At 58.0% G+C, this 19,352-nt stretch overlaps 1 protein-coding gene across 2 annotated transcripts in view; it reads left to right on the top strand.

Moving 5' to 3' along the window:
• The first annotated feature begins 49 nt into the window (after positions 1-49).
• CXXC5 (CXXC finger protein 5) overlaps positions 50-19,352 on the top strand; it is a 35,581-nt gene continuing 16,278 nt past the window's right edge. The window contains exon 1 of one of the 2 annotated variants that reach the window (XM_011935335.1): positions 50-134. The gene's annotated coding sequence lies outside the window, so the exon portion shown is untranslated. The remainder of the gene's footprint in view (positions 135-19,352) is intronic. The other variant, XM_011935334.1, reaches the window with a different exon arrangement.

The following is a 19,352-nucleotide window of genomic DNA, read 5'->3' on the forward strand; positions in this document are numbered from 1 at the left end:
CCCCCCCGGAGGCCGGCCCCCTCCCCTTCCCCGCCTACCTCCCTCTCCTCCCCCGGGGTTCGGTGCGCGGCCGGGGCCGGAGTTCGCTGCAAGTCGGCGGAAAGTTTGGCTGCGCGGGTTCCCCCTAAGTTCAGGTGCGGAGAGCCGGGGACGGGGAAGGAGGGGTCCGTGTTTGGGAGGGGCGGGGGGGCGCCCGCAGCAGGAGCCGCGGTGCTCAGGAGCCTGGGAGACCTAGCGCCGGTGATCGCTCTGTGGCCGCTGCTATACCCAAGCCTCCCTAAGCCGCAGTATGCTCGGTCGCAGATCACTGAGTTCAGACAAAAAGAGGGGTTTTAGGGTCTGGGACGGCGGCTTGGGCGCCGTGGAGTGGGGCTGGGACGCTCCCTGCGGGGTGCCGCCCCCCCCCCAGTACTCCAGCTCTCCGGGGCGGCGGGCGCCCAGGGTCCTCACCTCTTGGCGTTGGGCGGGCGCTCAGCCTGCGGGGGAGGCTGCTTGTAGATCTCTGGCGCGCACTCCTCCCATCAGACCCCACTCGCAGCCCTGTGTTGAGGGGCGACGTTAACTGCTCTGGGCGCCCTCGACCACGCGTGACTGAGCCTCCCCCACCACTTAGAAGAGGCGGCGGCTACTTCTGCATTTCTCCTCCGGCTCCTCGCCCCCGCTGCCCGCGGGGTGCCCGGCAGGCTGATGAAGTTTGACCTTTTTTTTCCATCAAAGTACCCCACCACCACGGTGCCCCGCGGCCCCTCCCTCCCTTCCCTGCCTTGGGGAGTTTTTGGGGCTGTCTCCCGAGCCCCGCGTGGGCCAAGCAGCGTGCAGAGCCTGGGAGGGAGAATGGGGGTGTTCCTCTAGCTGCGGAACTGTCGGGGGGCGTACGTCCCAGGCGCCTGCCACGCTGCTCCGGCCCCAAATTTACCCCTGAAGTTCGACCTGAGCCCCCCTCCCCTTCGCATCCCCGGAGCGGAGTGAGGGGCTGAACCGCCGCGAGAGGAATGTGTTAATTTTCTGGCTGGGGGAAGTTGTCCTCGCCCGGAATGGGCTGCTTTCCGGCGGGGAGCGCGGGGTGCGCTTGGCTTTGTTTATTTGTAGGATCGACGGAAAGTGAGTGACCCCGGTTTTTAAATGAGGGGCCACCTTCGGGACCTGTCAGAAGAGCTGAAGTGCCCAAAGTGGGAGCAAGATCTCTTTTTATTCTTTATTCCCCCCCGGGAATCGGAAGGGGTGTGCGGAGTTGGACTGGTGCCTCGGGCTGCAAGGAAGCACCAGTAAATTTGGGGGGTTCTGTAGTGACTCATTCGGAAAGACCCGCTCCCAGAAGTCTCCCGCGACAGGGGTCTGAAGGTTTGGCAACCGCGCCCTTCTTTGCCCCCTGGACCTTGGGTGGTCTGAGAGAGTCGCGTCTTCGGATCGGGGCTGGGGGGAGGGGAGCTAAGGGGGTGGTCGGCGGACCAGACTCCTGACCCCCGCCTTTCCCCGCGCGACGGGCCCTATTTGGAGCCCTTGGATTTGTGGTGGGCCCTGTCCCCGCCCCCCGCATTTTCTTTGGAAGCGTTGGGGAGGGGGCGTGTGTGCGATCGCTGGGCCCTCGCCCCCGCCGGAGCCGCCCCAGGGCCGCCGGCAAACAGAGTCCCTTTCAAGTTTTCCGCTGGGGCCGCCTGGCGGGGGCTGCGAGCGCAGTCGCTGCGGACTGGTTTGGAGCGCGATTTGAACGCCCGGCGCCACCTCAGCTGCCCCAGCCCGCGGGGTGGGGGGCGTCTGTCCTTTGCAGTTGGGAGTATTTAAATTGGACGTTTTGGGGGGCCTCTGGCCTAAGCTTCACCTGGTCGCCCTCCTGAAAGACGCCCGTGCCTTGGTTTCCAACCGCCACTAGAAAACCGGGAACTGAGACCGAAGTCCCCTCTAAACCCCTTTCTGAGAGCCGTGCGGGGAGACTCAGGCCGGCGGGCTACCTACCCGTAACTGCGTATTGTTGATTTAGCAGTTTCCCTAGATGAGAGTCAGGCTGGAGCTTGGGGGGGTGGGGAGTGGCTCGCTCTGCAGCTGTCACCCCCCTCCCAGAACGGAAATTGTCCTCTCCTTGGGGAGGAGGGAGAGGGGGTGACGGTTTGATTTTTGCCCTGGGAAGAGATGGGAACAGCTGAGGGAGGTTGGCCTCTGAGTTCCCAGCCAGCCCCTGGAACTTGGGTAGAACCCCCCTACCCCTCATCCTCGCAGGAGCTGGGTCTCTCCCAGGGACGTCCCTAGTCAGCCTTGGCCTCCCTCTCCATGCCACCTCCCTTTCCAAGGTGAGCCTCTGCAGAACACAGACCCTTGGCAGGCTGGCTGTCGGGTTGGTGCCTTATTTATGTGTGTATCTGGTCCTGGCTGTTTTCCCCACTCAGCAGGTGACCCTGGCCAGGGCCTCCTATCTCTCCCGCGACAGAGCCTGTTGACTTACCCGAGGGCCAGTGGCCTCGTCTTTATCACGTGAGGCCTGGAATGTCCACCCGGCTGGGCTGGGCTGGGCTGGGCTGGGGTGGGTGGGGGAAGGGGAGGGGAGGATTCTACATCCAGGGCCCCAGCCAGCAAAGGCCCATGTTCCAAGGGTTCCCACTGTGACCCTAAACTCTTGCTGCCCCTTTCCAGGTCTGCCTGCCTCCTACCCATTTGGCACATATGAAACTGAGACCCATAGGAGTGTGGGGGCAGGCTTGTATCTGCATGAAGAAACAAGTCCAGGGGAATGAAATACCCTGCCTTCTTTAGGACTTACTGCACCTTGTTGTTTATGGGAGGATGGAATGGAGGGGATCTTGCTAGGAGGGAGAGAGGGATGTAGGCTGGGCTGACTTTCCAGGTTGCAGGATAGGGTGGAGAAATGAGGGAATACGGGTGAGCCAGACCCAAGCCTGGGTTCCTAGAGCCCCTGTCTGGTGGCTTGACGATTTAGTCCAAATTAACAAGCATGATGCTCTGGGGCATGCTCTAATTGAACAAGGATGGGGGGTTCACACATTGTTATTACTGTTATTATTGCCCACTCTTTATATGTTATTCATTTGTTGGCCCAATATGTTTGTATTGAGCACCTACTGTGTATCAAACCCCACCCTTCTGGTGGTGCACAAATGAATCACTGCTCCAGCTCTGGAGGCAGGCCCAGGATAGAAGCGCCGCCCCCTTTCCCCGCCCTCTGGGGGCCCTGATTGGGGCTTTCCTTCTTTTCTTTTTTCTGGGGCTCTCCCTCTCTTACCCCCACCACCTGGTCCCATCCTAGCTGCGTGTGTGTGTGTGTGTGTGTGTGGCTGTGTATGTGTGTGAAGTGTCCTTGATGAAGTGTATTAATAGTTAAACTCTCACTCATAGCTGGAACTCAGCAGACCACAAAAAACCTCCCCCGTTACTCACGCGCTACTGCCCAACAAGAATATCCCACTAAAGTTTTTTCCTGCTTTCTCTTACTTCCCCCTCACCTCCCCCCAACGCTGAGCCCACCCTTCCTGGATTCGAGCAACGAGAAAGAACTGCCCCCTCAAAGACCCAGGAATCTCCAACCCTCCACCTGCCCCCTAAAGCCAGAGGCAGTGTCAGCTGACAGAGATGAGGCTGTGTGGCACTAGTCTGTTGCTCTGGGATGTGGGAATCTGGGTGATGTGTGCTTATGACTCAGGACATGTGTGTCTCTAAGTCGTGTGTCTGTATTTGTGAATCTCTGTGTTGAATGTCTTTCTCAGGGTGACTTCTCAGAGTCTGAGCATACATGGATTTATGAAATCAGGGCATGTCTGTCTGTCCTGATCTAGAAGTGTTTGGATCTGTAGTGTATGTGTACATGTGTGTTTGTGAATCTGAGATTGTATTTCTGAAGATTGGCTATGTCCCTGTGAATCTGGGAATGAATATATTCTGTGAGTTGTGTGTGCTTGGAATTTTGGAGAGTTTGGATTTGTGATTTGTGTGTATCTGTGTGCTTTGTATATGCTTATAAATCTGGGGGATCTGACTGAGTAGAGTGTGTCTGAATTGTGAATGTGGGAGTGGGCCTGTCTGTGCTGTATGGACAGTGGTTTCTCTCTGTCTGTGGTGGTGGCGGCTGGCTATGTTTTCCTTTCTCTTTCTGTATCTCTGTCTTACTGAATCTCCCCCTCTGGTTGTTTGTGGCCCTGAATGTGTGTGTGTAGAATTGAACCTCTCACACCCAGTCCTTCCTGCTGCAAACCCTACAGCCCTTCCCTCCCCAGCAGTAACTGGGCAGCCTCTTCGTCTGCCTGCCTGCTGGGAGTTTTGGAAGCCGCAGAGGGAGACAGGCTGGGGCCGGGGTGACAGCATGTATCCACGGCAATGGTAGCATGTGATTACGGGAATAAAAGGATTTTAAGGTCATGGGTGGGTTTTCTTGAGGGAGGGGTTGTGCCCCCACAACCCACCATTTGGTGGAGCCAGTAGCAGCAAAGGGCCGGCCTGTGTATCTCCAGGCTGGGAAGCCTGCCCCTATGCAGGTGAATGTGGATATGTGGGGCTTACCTGGGAGTGTGAGCACATGCTTGCACACGTATGAATGGAGCCTGTGAGAGCATGTGAGTCTGGCTGCCAGCTCCCCAGATGAGAGTCCATAGACTTGTTCCCTGGGGGAGGATTCCCAGGAAAACTTCTTGCTTCTGGGTATCACGTGGAGCTGGAACCTTGCAGTCCTCTATATGTTGAGAAGCAGTCTGGTCCCAACCTTTGCCTGTACCCATACTCCCAACCCCAAGTCTCCTGTCTCTGGCCAGAGACTGGCTGGGCCAAGTCACCTGGGCCAGGCCACATCTTGGGGTGTCAGTGCCCCTGGCCCCGCTCCAGCCCCTGTAATTGCATTCTGCCGCCTAATCCCCCGCCAGCTCAATTAGATCGCAAATTCTTCTTCATTTCCTGCCTCTGATGCTGGCCTCCCTCTGGGCTCACAGGGCCTAGGAGGGAGGGAGAGGATCCTGCCCCATCTTCCACAGCACTGGGGGCTCTGAAGAGGTGATTAGTTCCAGGCACTCTGGCCCTGGAGCACAGGTTAGAACCCTGGGGACCAACAACACAGGGCTCCACTGACCCTTTTTGGTTCAGCCTCAGTATCCTCACACTGGGGCAGGGCTGGTGCTACCTGGTTCAGGGGCTCTGGGTAGACCAAGCAAATCACTCTAGCCAGGACCCTAGCTTGTACCCTCACCTGGAGCTCCTACAGGCTCTGTGCCTCTCCCATCCTCAAAACAGTTGCCATCTCCCCAACCCCCACAGCAGTTGTGACCTTGTTTTTGACCTTTTCTGGGTATCCCTTGTCGGAGCCAATTGAACCACTGAGCTCCACTCCTACCAGGTCCTCCTAACCCCCACCCAGACAAGTGTGTATGAGCAGTGGCTCTAGAGTCCATCAGATCTGACTCCAAATCCTGGCCATGTCACTCCCTAGCTGGATGTATGGCATTTGGGCCAGTTGTGTTATCTCTACAAACCTCAGTTTCCTAATCTCTGAAATTGGACAGTAAAAGAATGCCTGCCTCACAAGGTCATTTTCAGATGGACACAGATGGTTGCATAGTGCCTGGCAGGGGGAGGTGCTCACCTACAATCTGTATTCAGTAAACACCGGCTTTTATAGAGACAAGGAATGCATGTCCCCCGTGAATCCTAAGAAAATAACATGTGGCTCACACCTAGCACTTCTGTCTCCATTCTGCTGATTACCAGGTGTGTGACCATGGGTGCTTCACTTTGTCTGACTTTCCCTTCCCGATCTGTAAAATGGGACTGATAATAGGACAGACCCCATGAGGCACATGGTAGCCTTCTCTGGGATGATGCGTGCAGATTCTTGGCCTCAGTATGTTTTCAAGGTGTTATTTGCCTTCTTTCTTTCCTCACACCAAGCCTAGGGTGGGGTGGAGCTGGTGAAGACACAGGCTCAGGGACAAGGGGACTGACCAAGGTCGTGAAGCTAGTAATAGGGCCAGGCTGGGGTAGGGTGCGAGGGCTGGGGCGTGACCTGCTGGCTCAGCTGAGCTGTGAGGCCCAGTCATCCCTCCCTGCAGGTCACTGTGGAAAGTGGTGGCTTGGCTGATTTTTCCTGGGAAGGAGAAGCTGGATGTCTCCCGCTCCTTCCCCAGGAGGTGCCATGGCAGCGGCTGTGTTGACAGGCCTCCTGGCTTTCTTGATAGGGTGGCTGGCAGCTCTGGAAGGCCGGCTGTGCCCAGATCAGCCCGAGGGAAGAGGGAACCGCAGAGGTGTCCCTGCCATCACTAATCCCCACAGCCCCTCCCACCCTCAGCCTGTCCCTCCATCGCAGGAGACTGGCTATGATGGAGGTGGTGGAGAGACAGGCCAGAGGTGGGGCAGCCCTCCGCCTCAGGGTCCCCCATCGCTCCCGGCTAGTCTCCTGCTTCCTATGACCTCTGTCACTCACTGGCCTAGCTCTTTAATATTTCATAGCCCTTCAAGCCGGCCCCCTGCCCCAGCCCACACAGCCCCCTTTGTCTCTGCCTGCTACCCGCCCCCGGGGCATCCCTGCTGCTGAATTACTGACCCAGAGGCTGCCTCTGCCCTAACTGTTCCCCACTGTGCCTGCCCCTGACACTTTCCCTGTCTCTCCTGACCTACCTCCCCCACACCTCTCCTTGTGACACCCTTCATCTCTTCGGGATTCTCTCCCCTTCGCTGACATCTCTGACCATCTCCCTGCCCTTTTCCTCCATTTTCCTCTTTTGTTGGCTTCCTCCTTCCCAGTGGAACAGAAACCGCGGCAACTGGTCCGCCTGCCTGTCCACCCCCCCACCCCTGTCCATCCCTTCCTGCCCCCTCCCCCACTGGCTGTGCCGGCCGGCCGTGAGAGCTGGTTTTATTTATTTTTCTGTTTGTTTGGGAAGAGGGCAGTGGCGGCTCTGGGCCCTGGCTGCTGCGCTCTGCTTAGAGCAGCGGGCAGGCGGGCCTCACTGGCCTCCCAGGAATGTGGCCGGGACGCCCCAGCTATATTTACTCCCCTCCAGCTGCCGGCCCCAGCAGGGCAGAGCCAGGCCTGCCTGGTGGCCCCCGGGGAGCCCTGTACCCACCCTCCCCTGTCTGGCAGACCCCACATCGCCCTTGGACCCAGCACTGCCTCCCTCGCCTGTGACCTTTTCTGACCTCCTCAGACGTGCCCAGCCTGCCAGCAGGAACACTTGTGTGCCATGCCAGTACGGGCATAATGTTCGGGCACTGGGGGCCTGGGTTCCTGTGGGGCAACACCTAGTGGCCCCTATACCCCCAAGTAGGTACCTAGGCTGGGCCTGTAATCCGATGGCCAGAACTATGCAAAGCATCTTTCCAGGCCTCTCTCCACGGACCTGGCCCCTGCTCTTGCCACAGTCCCTTCAGCTCTGCTGTGATCACTGGCAGGGGTGATGTCAGGTGGGGGCCTGAGTGGGCTTGAGTGACTGGGCTTCTGGCATCACTGGATCCCCAGGTCTCTCACACAGGCATACATACATATGTGTAACACACCTAACTGCTTATACACACACACGTGTGTGCAGAAAGACACACTCACCCATGAAAACATGCTGGCTTATACCTTCCTTGGAGGCAGGGCCGTGCCTCCTGTCATTGATCCCCTCATTCATCAGATGCTTATTGGGGCTTTTTGAGCCTGCTCCTTGCCAGCCTTGCAATGGGATATGGCAGTGATTCTTCTTGTACCCCCAGTGCCTGGCACCAAATAAGTGTTTGAAGAACTTTAGCTGCTGCTGTAATCAGTTGCAGCCCCCAACTGTTAACTGCTATTTTGTTTTTGTTTTTGTTTTTGTTTTGAAATGGAGTCTCACTCTGTCACCCAGGCTGGAGTGCAATGGCACCATCTCGGCTCACTGCAACCCCCGCCTCCTGGGTTCGGGCAGTTCTCCTGCCTCAGCCTCCGGAGTAGCTGGGATTACAGGCGCGCGCCATCACGCCCGCCTAATTTTTGTATTTTTAGTAGACACGGGGTTTCTCTGTGTTGGCCAGGCTGGTCTTGAACTCCTGATCTCAAGTGATTTACCTGCCTCGGCCTCCCGAAGTGCTGGGATTACAGACGTGAGCCACCGCGCCGGCCAACTACTATTGTTAGAATAGATTGTAACAAAGCCAGTGATAATGGGTAGCCCAACAAAAGTCCTCTCTGTGGCAGGCACCATGTTAACAGCTTTCTGACTTTCACCTTTTTTCATCCCCACAGTAGCCTCGGGTGACATGAGCCCGTACGTGGGACAGATGTGTGTTGTTAGCATCCCCATATACAGATGAGGAAACTGAGGCCTTGGGAGTTTGTGGCTTGCCACTGCCTAGTGGGATGGAGTCCTGGCAGAGCCCTTGACAGGCTGTTGGCCTTTGTGTGCTGCTTCCTGAACCTTCCACACTACCTGGCACACAGAAGGGACTCCTTAAATGCTTGCTGGGCACAGGCCTTGCTCTTTCCTCTTGGAGGCCCCCATAACCCTTGGCAATGGGCCATATGTGGTGGGGAGATGGGCTGATAGGCTAGTTGGGTGGATAAAAGTGGATGAATGAATGACTGGATGACTTGGTGGTGAGGATGAGTACTGTCAGGGGACACTGGGATGGGAGTGTGCTGGTGGACAGGCTGGCATGTGGAGACGCACTGGCCCTGTGGAGGATTCTGGGAAGCAAGGTGGGGGCAAGGTGGAGAGATGTGGCCAGAGAGCAATAGGCTGCTGAGCCAAGCCAGTGGGGCAGGTCCTATCTTCTTCATCGACCACAATTTTTCCATCTGTCAGATGGGCTTGGGAGCCTTTGCCCTGGCTGGCTGCCGGCTGGCCTGGGCTGGGACTGGCCTGGGAGGTGAGGGGACTGTGGCGGGAAGGAGGAAGCAGTGGGTGGTGAAGACAGGAAGATAAAGCGTGGAGCTTGGCTTGGAACCTGAGAAGCAGAGAGACCAGCCCTGACCTGACTCCCGCCCTCCCTCCCTCCCAGCCACAGGATGGGGTGCAGGCATGCAAACCCCCCGCCACCCACTCTCTTTGGTGCGGGCTGACTTCCTGACATCTGTGGCATTCGTGGCTGTGTGTGCCAGGAGGAGGTGGCCTGTCCCCTAGTACTAGACCAGTTTCTGTCCGGGCCAGGGGCCCCACACAGCTTCATGTCAGTTCCTGCTGACTCTGATGAGAGAGACCCAGCCCCTCTTCTGCCTGGCCCACCTCCCCCAGAGCTAGATGGGAAATTAGTTAACTGGGCTCATAGCAGTAGGCAGAAGAGGACCTGGCCCCCTTTCTTCCTGGGGGTGTCAGATCTTGGTGACCTAGAATTTCTTAGTCATGGGAGTCTAGAATTATAGAATGCTTGGAATGGAGGCATTTTTCAAGTCAGGATTCTTGTTGGGATTCTGGAGTCATAGAACCATGGATTTTGCTGCTAGAAGGAAGTGTAAATGGTCATGTTTCAGTCTCCTTGTTTGATGCTAGGGGACATTAAAGCTCTAGGGGTCAGGCTGCCCTGAGGTCACAGGGCCTGGTGCCCTCAGGTGACATGAGCCCATACCTGGGACAGAAATGCCTGTTCTGCCCCTAGCCAGCCCCTCTCTGGAACTCTAGCCGGCGTGGAGAGTGGGCTGTGGGCCCAGTCAGGCAGTGAGGGGATGTGGCTGGCCCACAGGCACAGGAGGGGTCCTCTCGGCGGTGCCCGCCGCCCGCTGCCCACGCTTCCCAAGGCACCAGCGTGAGGAGGAAATGCAGGCTGTTGCTTCCAGCAACAGCCGGCAGGGCCGGGCGGCTTCCCAGCTCCCCCTCTGACTCATGGCCGCCTGCAGCTCCCCCTCCCTTGGGGTCCTCAGCAGCCCCATCTGTGCAATGGGGAGAGGAGGCTTTATTCAAGGTCTAACGTCACCGTGACAATACCTTGGGATTGTTTTCAGGACCACTGCTGAACTGTGGGAGAGTTAGGATTGTCATCTAGAGCAGCCTAACTGGGCATTTGAACCCAGAACACGGAGAGGTTCTGTTTGGAGTCATCCTTATGCCTCCAGAAGCCTGGGAGGGCTCAATTGGCTCCCGAGGCAGAAAGTGTGTTGGGAGGCAAAGGAATAGCGAAGGGACCTGCAGTCAGCCCCTTTCAGAAAGAGCACAGTAAGGGAGGCCTGGCTCTCTGGGCTCTGCCCTGACCTTGGTTTGCCCATCTGCAGAATGGAGGTTGTTACCCATGAGGTCATTCATTCAGTGCCCGTGCTGTGCCTAGATGCTGGGGCTAGTGGCAGATTGGCCGGGAGGGGAGGATTCCTCTGCTGTAGACGGGGGGTGGGGGTGTGATTTGGTGACTCCCAGGGAAGGACTGAGGTGGGGGGAGGTAAGGAGCCAGCCAGTGAGGCGTAGTGTCCAGCGGAGAATCCCAGCTGTTGTCAGGAAGTGTTTCCTCCACTGGTTTCCTGGGAGGGAGATGAGGCTAGCAGGAAGGAGGGCAGTGGGGACAAATAAGGCCCCCAGCCAGTCCAAGTGGAGACATCCCAAGCTTGGCAGCTGGGCGGGTGTGCCCTGCACACTGCAGGAGGGCTGGAATGCACCCCTCATGCTCTGAGGCTGGGCCTATGCTGGGGGGCTGGGACTGCCAAGAGGGCCTGGGCCTTGATCCAGATTTCAAAGCCTTCCCTAGGGGCCTTGTGGTGCCCTCCGCCCTGTCCTGAGCTGCTGCCGCGGGGGTGGCAGATGCTGTTTCATCGGCCGAGGCAAGTGGGAGGCCTCCGGAAGGTCCTCCTGGGAAGTTCCGGGGGGCAACAGGGGTGTCGGGGGGCAGCGGGGGTGTCAGCAGCTGCTGCCCCGCCTGGGCTGGCTCTCTGTGGCCTCCCAGGTCCCTCAGGCCCCGGGGGATGGGGGTGGTGCTTCTGCATTGAGGCTGGTCTCTCCTGCCCTTGCTTTCTCCCACTGCCCACTGAGCTTCTTGGCTCTGGCCCCCTCCCATCTCTGGCTGCGTCTGCAGAGCCCCCCGGGAAGGCAGGGAGGAGGCGCAGCAGGCTCAGAACAGCGGGTGCCCGCGCAGCCAAGTATTTGCGCGAGCTGTCAGAGACAGACAGGCATGTGGGGAATTTGGTGCGTGTGGGGCTGGGGGAAGCAGCCGGGTGGGCAGGCAGGCAGGAGGAGGGAAGCTGGGGCTGCCTCCCAGTCTGTGGAACCCTGCAGAGACCACCTCTCCCCAGTCCTAGAGGCGAGCTGCATCCACGCGCCTTCCTCCTGCCTGTGCCAGTGCAGTGAGGGGAGTGGGATGATCCTGTAGGGTCTGATAATAGCTCTGACACGGGGAAGGGGTGCCTTGTGGAGGGCCTGCAGCCTGGAAGAGACTCTGGTGGAGTGTGGAGCCAGGCAGGAATCCGGGTTGTGCCCGACCGTGGCCTCCAGGAAATAGCAGCTGTCATGCTCCCGCCCCTCCACCCCAAGCCTGGCACAACTTGTTTCCTGGCCAGGATCCGGCCAGGGCAGATTGGAGGAGCCTGGTATTGCCCAGCCTGGGCAAAGAACGGGCAGGATGGAGGGGCCGTGTTTATAAGCCTAAAGGCGCTTGGGGTGCTCTGGGGAGGGGACCCCAGCCCTTATCTCCTGTGCGAAGACCCCAACCCAGTCACCTTTGTGGTCTACACTCCAAAAGCACCCATTAGGTAGGGCAGGGCCCAGAGCTGAGTAATGCTTGGTTTTTTGTAGCTTGAGAGCCCAGAGAGGGGGATCTGCTGCCCCAAGCTCACACAGCGGGCTCCTCAGCCTTCCCCTCTGGTTGGGGTAGGGGGGTATGTGGGTGGGGCCGCTGGGAATTGGTGAACATGGGGGGTTTGCTGGGGTGGGGGGCCTATATTTAGTCAGCCCTGCAGAGCCAGGGCGCCTCTGGGAGCAGCTGCTGGGTGGGGGGGTACACAGACAGAGGCCTAGAGCTGCATTTAGTCTGGACAGAAATATCCTCCCCCCACCCAACCACCCACTGGCTGGGAGGCCAGGCTGCGGGCCTGTCCCCTGAGGGGCAGCTTGCCTGGGCCTGGTGGCCGGCGGGACAGGCAAGATGACCCGATAGGCTTTTCCCAGCTCAGGTTTCGATGAAACAGGAACCCCGGAGCCGCAGCCTGGGCCAAGGGGGCCAGGGCAGCCGGAGCCTGGGGGCCCAGGACAGCCTCCCCCACCTCCACCCTCATGCTCCTCCCCATGCTGCAGCCTCCCCTTCTCAGAGGCCTGGGGAAGCAGCAGGTTATTTATCAAGCCAGCCTCCCCGCCGCGGCTGCCCGCGCCACCCCCCCACCTCTTGTGCTGGCGGCCATCAGCCCAGCAGAGCAGGGTGAGCTGGGCGGGCGGGCGGCAGGATTAGCTCAGGAGACGTGAGTCACCCCATCCCCAGCAGCCCCAAGAGGCCCTGCGGCCTGGCAGGCAGAGTGCACACTCACGCACCCCACACGCGGCACACCCGGGCACACACTTAGGACAGACACAGTCACTTGCAGCACACATAGTTCCACACGACTCAGCACACCCAGCCGACACGCATGGTACAGACTCAGTCACATGCACCATGCACACACAGCTCCCATGTGGCGCTCCAGAAGCACACTCATGGTTCCAGCCACAGCCCAGCCTCTGGCGCACGCACACACTGGCACATACCTAGGCGAATGCACATATACAGGCACACACAGGCGTGCACCCTGCGAGGAGACCACTCTCACCCCATTGGCCCCACACGCTGGGGTCTGATCATTCTCAGGCCATAGCTTATCCCCAGATGATGCCATAGGGTGGGCCAGGGCACTGGCACACACAGGCACACCTGCTGTGATCAGGGCTCTGCTCCCCCAGATGCCTTGTGTTTAGGCTCACACAGAAGAGGCCTGGCCTTCAGCCATGTTGTGTCCACCGGGTTCTATAAGGTGTGGGTGGGGAGGTGTCGATGGTTTTTTCCCATAGCAAACCTGGCTCTGCCCTCTCTGGGGAGGAGGCCCAAGTATCAGGCATGAGAGTGTTAAACCCACCTGCCCTCTAGAGGCCCCGGGCAGAGTGGGTTGGGTACATGGGGGAGGGATATAGGGGAGCTGGGAAAAGGAAAGGCTGGAGAGGGAGTGCCAGGGAAAGTCGATTTCCCCAGGACCACTAAGTGGCCAGCTGGTTCCCAGACCCAGGGCATGGGGTCCTTGGGAGGTGGCAGGGGTGTGCCAGAGATAGGGGGAAGAATGATACCTCTGATCAAATGGACCCAGGAGTCTTTCTGCCCACCTTCCCTGCTTACCGCACACCTGCTTCTCTCTGTTCCCTTAGTTGCCAAGGCCCTCATTATCCAGTGCCCCCACTTAGATTTTGGCCATGGCCCTGGTTCTTAGTCTACAGCCCTGCTAAATGGGTAGAGAGCTGGCTTGTGTATAAGGGAGTCCTGGGGTGCTGAGAGCTGAGGATATGCCCTCAGGGAGCCTTTTTAAGCCTCTGCCCTGCTTTGGGGTTGGGACTTGCCTTCCTCGCACTGGGCAAAAATAAGGGTATACCCATTTTCCATATGCTGCCAAAAAAGCCATTTTTCAGATGACAGAAGTGAGTCTGATGGGAATGGCTTCATGGTCATGAAGGGCTTTGGACACAGTCTCCTAACACCCAGACTACAGGTCATTCTGGGCCTACAGTACTGAGACAGCCTAGCAGTGGTCAAAGGGCATGTGGCTATAAGGACTCAGGCCCAGCTGGGCTCCCTCCTCCTGGCCACACAGGTCTCCATAAAGGACTGGGCCATGGTTGAGGAGGAGAGAGGGACCCAAGCATCCTGAGGGACACAAACAGCAGTGGCCAGTCAGGAAACTGGATGCCCCTGTGCCGTGGACTCTGGAGTTGGACAGGCCTGGGCTCCACACCTGGCTTGGTCACTGCCTGCTGTGTAATCATGGGCGAGTCTGCTCACCTCTCTGACCTCCTGTTTGTCACCTGTGAGATCGGTATGACTCTCATCTCTGTCTCAAAGCTGCAGGACCTGAAGTAGATGGTGGGGTGTGTTGTCATCAGTTCTCATTATGTCACACAAGGATCTCCAGGCAAGTGTGCCCCTCCACCTGCTCCACTAGAGCTGGCATTTTTCTGGGGGTGGCATCCCATAACAAGGGCTCCTTAATTAGGTCTTGGATTTAGCCTTCTCTAGGGCTGTTCTCAGATGGGGATGATGAGGTACCCGAGTGAAGAGGCTGAGCTAGGGGCCAGGGGTTGCGGGGAGGGATGGGAATGGGTTGGACCTAGGGCAAAGGAACCCATGGTCCTTGGGTGGAAAATCCTGGAGGCTTCCTAATATCAGAGGGTACAGAGAGAGCAGGCTGTAGTTTCAAGGATTTCTCTGTCTCCCACCCCCTACACTCACGCAGCAAGTCTACAAGTTAGACTTGAGCAGGGACTTCCAGGTGGCAAATGGAGCCTTTGTAGGGTATTGAGAGGCTTGGGATGTGCCTTTGTGAGGGCTGACAGGGCTGTGAGAAATGTAAGAAGAGCCGACATGAGCAGGCAGGGCTGAGGGCCAGGGAGGTAGGAGGAAAGGCTGTCCAGAAGTGTAGGTAGGCCTTCTTCCTTTGGGCAGAAGAGGAGATGCAAGCTTGACCAGTGGGGTGCTACCCTCGTTGTAACCTTCAAGCTTCTACCACATGTCCATCTCCCCATGGTCCTGCAGGCTAGAGGGGGAATGCTCTGTATTTGGGGCTGGGGAAACTGAGGCATGAAGGATTGCCTCAGAGCTCAAAAGCAAACGGTGAGAGAACCGGGGCCATGACCTGGCTTACACAACACGCCTGGCCTGACTTGTCCGTGACGTTCACGCTTATGCTGGCAGATGATGACAGTAAAAACAACAACACAGCTATCCTTAGTTGAGCACCTACTGCATGTGGACCCTACACTGACCCCTTCACATAGGTTCTCTCCAGGACCTGACGAGGTGGGGGCTGTCAGCAGCTGCATTTCAGTGGCTAGGGGTTGGGCTCAGCGAGAGTCAGCAACCTGTCTGAGGTCACCTAGGCTGGAAACAGCAGAGCTAGGAGAGGAATCCCTACTCCAAAGCCTACTTGGACCCTGGCATGGCCTGAGCCTGTGTCTCTGAGATGAGGGGCTCCCCTCGCCCCATTACACACAAGATGCATAGTGTTCCTAGTTGAGCCAGCCCCCTCCCCCATGCCCAGCGCCTTAACTCTCCTAGGACCCTCTGCTATCTCAAGGCACTTTCCAGGTTTGAACCTAAGAGCCTTGGAACTGCTAACCTAACCCCTTAACTCCAGGGGAGAGGGTGGGTGGGCGGGCAGGGGACCCCCTGGGGAGCAGATGGATGCCCCTTGGGGTTTCTGGGTTCCTCTGTAGACAGGTTCTGGGAAACTCCATGGTTAGGTCCGGGGAAGCTGCCTCGGGGCCTGGTCAGGGTTGCTTACCTTCTCCACCCCCTCCCCAGGGGCTTCATTTCCCTCTCCTGGGCACCCTTCAGGGAGGAGTTGAGCAAGTGCCCTTGAGCTGGCACTTCCTCTTTGGTATACAGGGACATAGCCACAATGACCCGCCATCCCGTGGTCCGTGTGTCACTTAGTACCAGGCGCTGCATGGCCCTGGGTCAGGGCTCACTAAAGTTCACTTCGCTGGGTTGACTTTACTACAGGCTGGTCCCAGCCTCAGGTCATTTCCCCTTTCTGGTCTCAGTTTCTTCATCTGTGAAATGACTGTGCAAGTCTGCCCTGCACATTCTCTGAAGCAGGGGTAAGTCCATTCCCTACAGACAGACACACTTAGGAGCTTTGTGACTGGTGTTCCAGTCCCCCAGGCCCAGAGCTCCCGTAGCCCTCACACCTGCACGGGGTTCCAGGGGAAGAAGGGTGGGCTGTAGAGCTGGGCCAGCCTGCATTTCAGCCTCGCCTCCAATGTCCACACTTGCTTGACCTTGACCCACACCAGTGCCCCACTCAGCTCTGAGCCTCAGTGTCCTCATCTGCGAAACGGGAGAATCATGTTGCCTACCTCTGTGGGTTGCTGTGAGCATCAGTCAAGATGATGTGGACAGAGCACCTGGCACAGAACCGATAGAGGGTGGTGACAGCGGAGCCCCTCCCCGCCAGACTATCCTCCTGGTCACTGTACCCCAGCCTTGGTCTTGAGGATTCTGGGAAGGAGACAGTGCCAATCTGCTGGCTCAGCCAGCTTGGCCACTGACCTTCAGAGCACCCAGGCTGTCAAGGCCGCCGACTGCCTGCCGGGCGGGCAGGGGGGAGTGCCAGCCAGCTCCTCGCCTGACGCTGCCCGCTCCTGCTCCCACTCTCCTCTCCCTCTCTGCGCCTGTGTGTGAGCTAATTAATCTCAGCCCCTTTGGGAAATTAGAACGCCGCAGCCGCGGCCTTCTCAGCCTCGCGGTGCCTGTGCTGCTACTGGGCCATGCCAAGACCCACTGTGGTTTAGGGGCACTGGGGTGGGGGATGGGGCATCCGGATGAGCTGGGCTGACCATGGGTCTCCCTGAGCCCCCACCTTCTTGCTGGAATGCTCTGATCTCTCAGCCCCCTCCCTTCCCAGATAGCATCCATAAGGATGCCAGGCCAGTGCCCGACTGTGGTGAAACCTAACCCCCAGTGGCCTCTCTGACCTGGCCCCAGGGCTGGTATGGCCACCCCTTTACACCACATTCCATCTCATTGCAGGGTCCTCTTGCCTGCCTAGCTTGGACTGATGGAGACAGATGTAATTATGGAATTTTGCTTGGGAAATTAATTTGAAAAAGTTAATTAATTGGCGGTTCCGGAGGTGGCGGGCTCCACGCCCGGCCAGTCTTGCTGACGTCAGTGCTGACCCACTGGAGATGTACAGCTTCCGGGCGGGCTGGGGAGAGGGACCCCAGTGACCTGGCTGGGCAGCCCTGAGACAGGTAGATGGACAGCGAGGAGCAAAGGGCAGACCAGTGTCCTGGCCCAGAGTCGGCACCTGGGAAGGGTTTGTTGACCAGACCTGCTGAGGATAAGAACCCGGCCACTTGTTTGTGTGTTCAACAAGCCATTTTCAAGCTGCTATGGTACACTGACCCCAGTGTCCAAAGTGCCCCCAGCCAAAAATAGACCAGTTCTTCCAAACCCCTTTTAAGGAAAACCTCTAAACCTATTCTCAAAAACTTTTTCAAAGCGCTCAAAGGACATTATCGGGCCAGTGTGCAGATGAAGCCCCTGAGGCTCGGAGAGGGTGGGCCTTGCCCGGCTCCTCAGCAGTGTCCTCCAGCAGGGTGGAGCGGGGCAGGTAGAACTTGGTCTCATTTCCAGAGGATGTGTGCCCCAGCTTCAGAATCCCATGGGCGGCCTCCTCCCAAGTATGGGTGATAGGGGCCTTGAAGTTGACTCTTCCCAGGGAGGAAGCCACAGAATATGGCCAGCCCCCTCACCCCCATCCCTCTGTGTGCCTGTGGGAGCTTCCCCTACTACCCCATCCAAGCCTCAGAAGACCCCCATGCCCCAGGGGTCTCAGGGTACACAGAGACCCCCACTACCTCCTGGACCTCCTGTGGGTCTTCTGACCACAAGCCTCGGCGAGATCAAGTCCTAGTTTCTGGAGGAGCGTGAGCTTTGGTGTGGTCTTTGTCTAGACAGGAGAAGGGTCAGGGTTGGGGCAAGAATGGCCAGGCCTGGGACAGGTCAAGGATACTGAGCCACAAAGAGGCCAGCAAGATGAGGAACGTGGGCCCTCCTGAGCTATGTGGTGTTGGGCAGGTCCCTTAGCTTCTCTAAGCCTCATTTTGCTCATCCAGGAAATGGGGATGATCATAGATGCCATTCAGAGAGCTGCGGAGAGGTGCAGGGATGCATAACCACTTGAAGTGGTGCTGGCCCTGGCACGGGCAGTTTCACTGCCCACTGGAGGCAGGGTGGGTGGGAGAGCAGCGAGCTGACTGGGACTGTGCTGTGGCTGGGGCCTGAGGACCAGGTTTTGAGAGGGGAGCCTGGTGCATGTGTCAGAGGAACTGAAGGATACAAGAGATGATATTTATGAGACCCTGAGCCCTGCTCCAAGGGAGTCAGCCCACCCAGCATTTACCCTCCGACTTGTTTTATGTGTTCCCTCACCTCCAGGATTTCCAGGGGCCAGGTGGGCCCTGCTCAGTTTAGTATGCCTCACTTCCCATAGCTGTTCAGGATCAAAGGGAGCATCATGGGCAGGCTGAGCTGGGCACTTTGCATCCCTGTCACTCTGATGTGGTCTGTAGTTCTGGGTTTCTTCAAGGTCTAACCCCAGTCTTGGGTTTAAGTGGACCACACCCACTCCCTGAGCATCCTGTGTGGGTTGGTTATGGGGTCAGAGGAGAGGCATTTCCTCCTCCCACCTCACCTCCTCCAAGAAGCCCTCCGGGTACTGCTCCCCAGCACTTTACCCATTGACTGAGCGCTCGGCGTTCTCTGCACAGACTTTGTTAAACCATGGGATCCATGGTATCTCCTGTCTATCCTAGTGCCTGGCACTGGGTTAGCACTCAGTGTGGGGGCATAGGGCTCATGTGCTCCTATTTTACAGATGGGTCAGTTAAGGCCCTGCAAGGTCGCACAGCCTGTTGAGGGGCAGAGCCAGCCTGGCTCAGGTGGGTGTGGGGCCACTTGGTACCGACTGGGGTCTTTTTTCAGGCCTCAGGACCATTCCCAGGCTTCCTTAGGCCCTGCAGCTGCTGACCCTCCTGGCAGGCACTATTCCTGGAGGGTGAATAGTCAGTCCCGTGCTCTTGAGAGCTTGGGGGGTTGGTGGCTAAGGGGTTGTGGCATCAGACTGAGGGTCAGAGGGCAGGCGTTTGAGCCTCAGTTTCTTCATCTGTAAAACAGATACTAGTGTTTGGGGGAGCAGGAGTAGCTGAAAGAGATCACGTATATGTTGTTCTCGCCATCCTTATTATTACTACTGACACTGTTATTTTGTTATCATCACATTATTATTCATGCTCCCAGGGCCCCAGCAGCTGCGGTGGCTCCAGGCCTGGATGCAGAGCTCTGGTGTGCTGAAAAGAAGTTGCAGTTCCTAATTAGTCGGCGTTCCAGGGAGAGGGCCTGGGTTTTAATTTTTGCTGCAGGGTCCCACCTGCCCGAGGCTTCCCAGCCCCTCTCATCCCTTCCTGGGCTGGGGCTGCGGCACCCTCCCCAACCTCAGGTAGGGAGCCTGGCCCCAGGCAAAAGCCTCCCCAAATTTCCCCTGCCACTCCTTCCGCCTCCCAGACCTCTGGGGCCATGAATCATTTATGAGGCAAAAATGAAACCAATTAAGGACAAACTTTGAAAGCCTCTAATTGCTGAGCCTGGTGGCACCGAGGAATGAGGGGAGGCCGGCCTTCTCGGTGCGGAATCTCCTTGGCCCAGGCCTTCCCAGGCTGCCCGTCCCGCCGCGGCTCAGGGCGCCTCCCGGCTCCCTG

The sequence above is a fragment of the Colobus angolensis genome, unplaced genomic scaffold (assembly GCF_000951035.1).
Source record: "Colobus angolensis palliatus isolate OR3802 unplaced genomic scaffold, Cang.pa_1.0 Scaffold142, whole genome shotgun sequence".
In the NCBI taxonomy this organism is placed as follows: Eukaryota; Metazoa; Chordata; class Mammalia; order Primates; family Cercopithecidae; genus Colobus; species Colobus angolensis.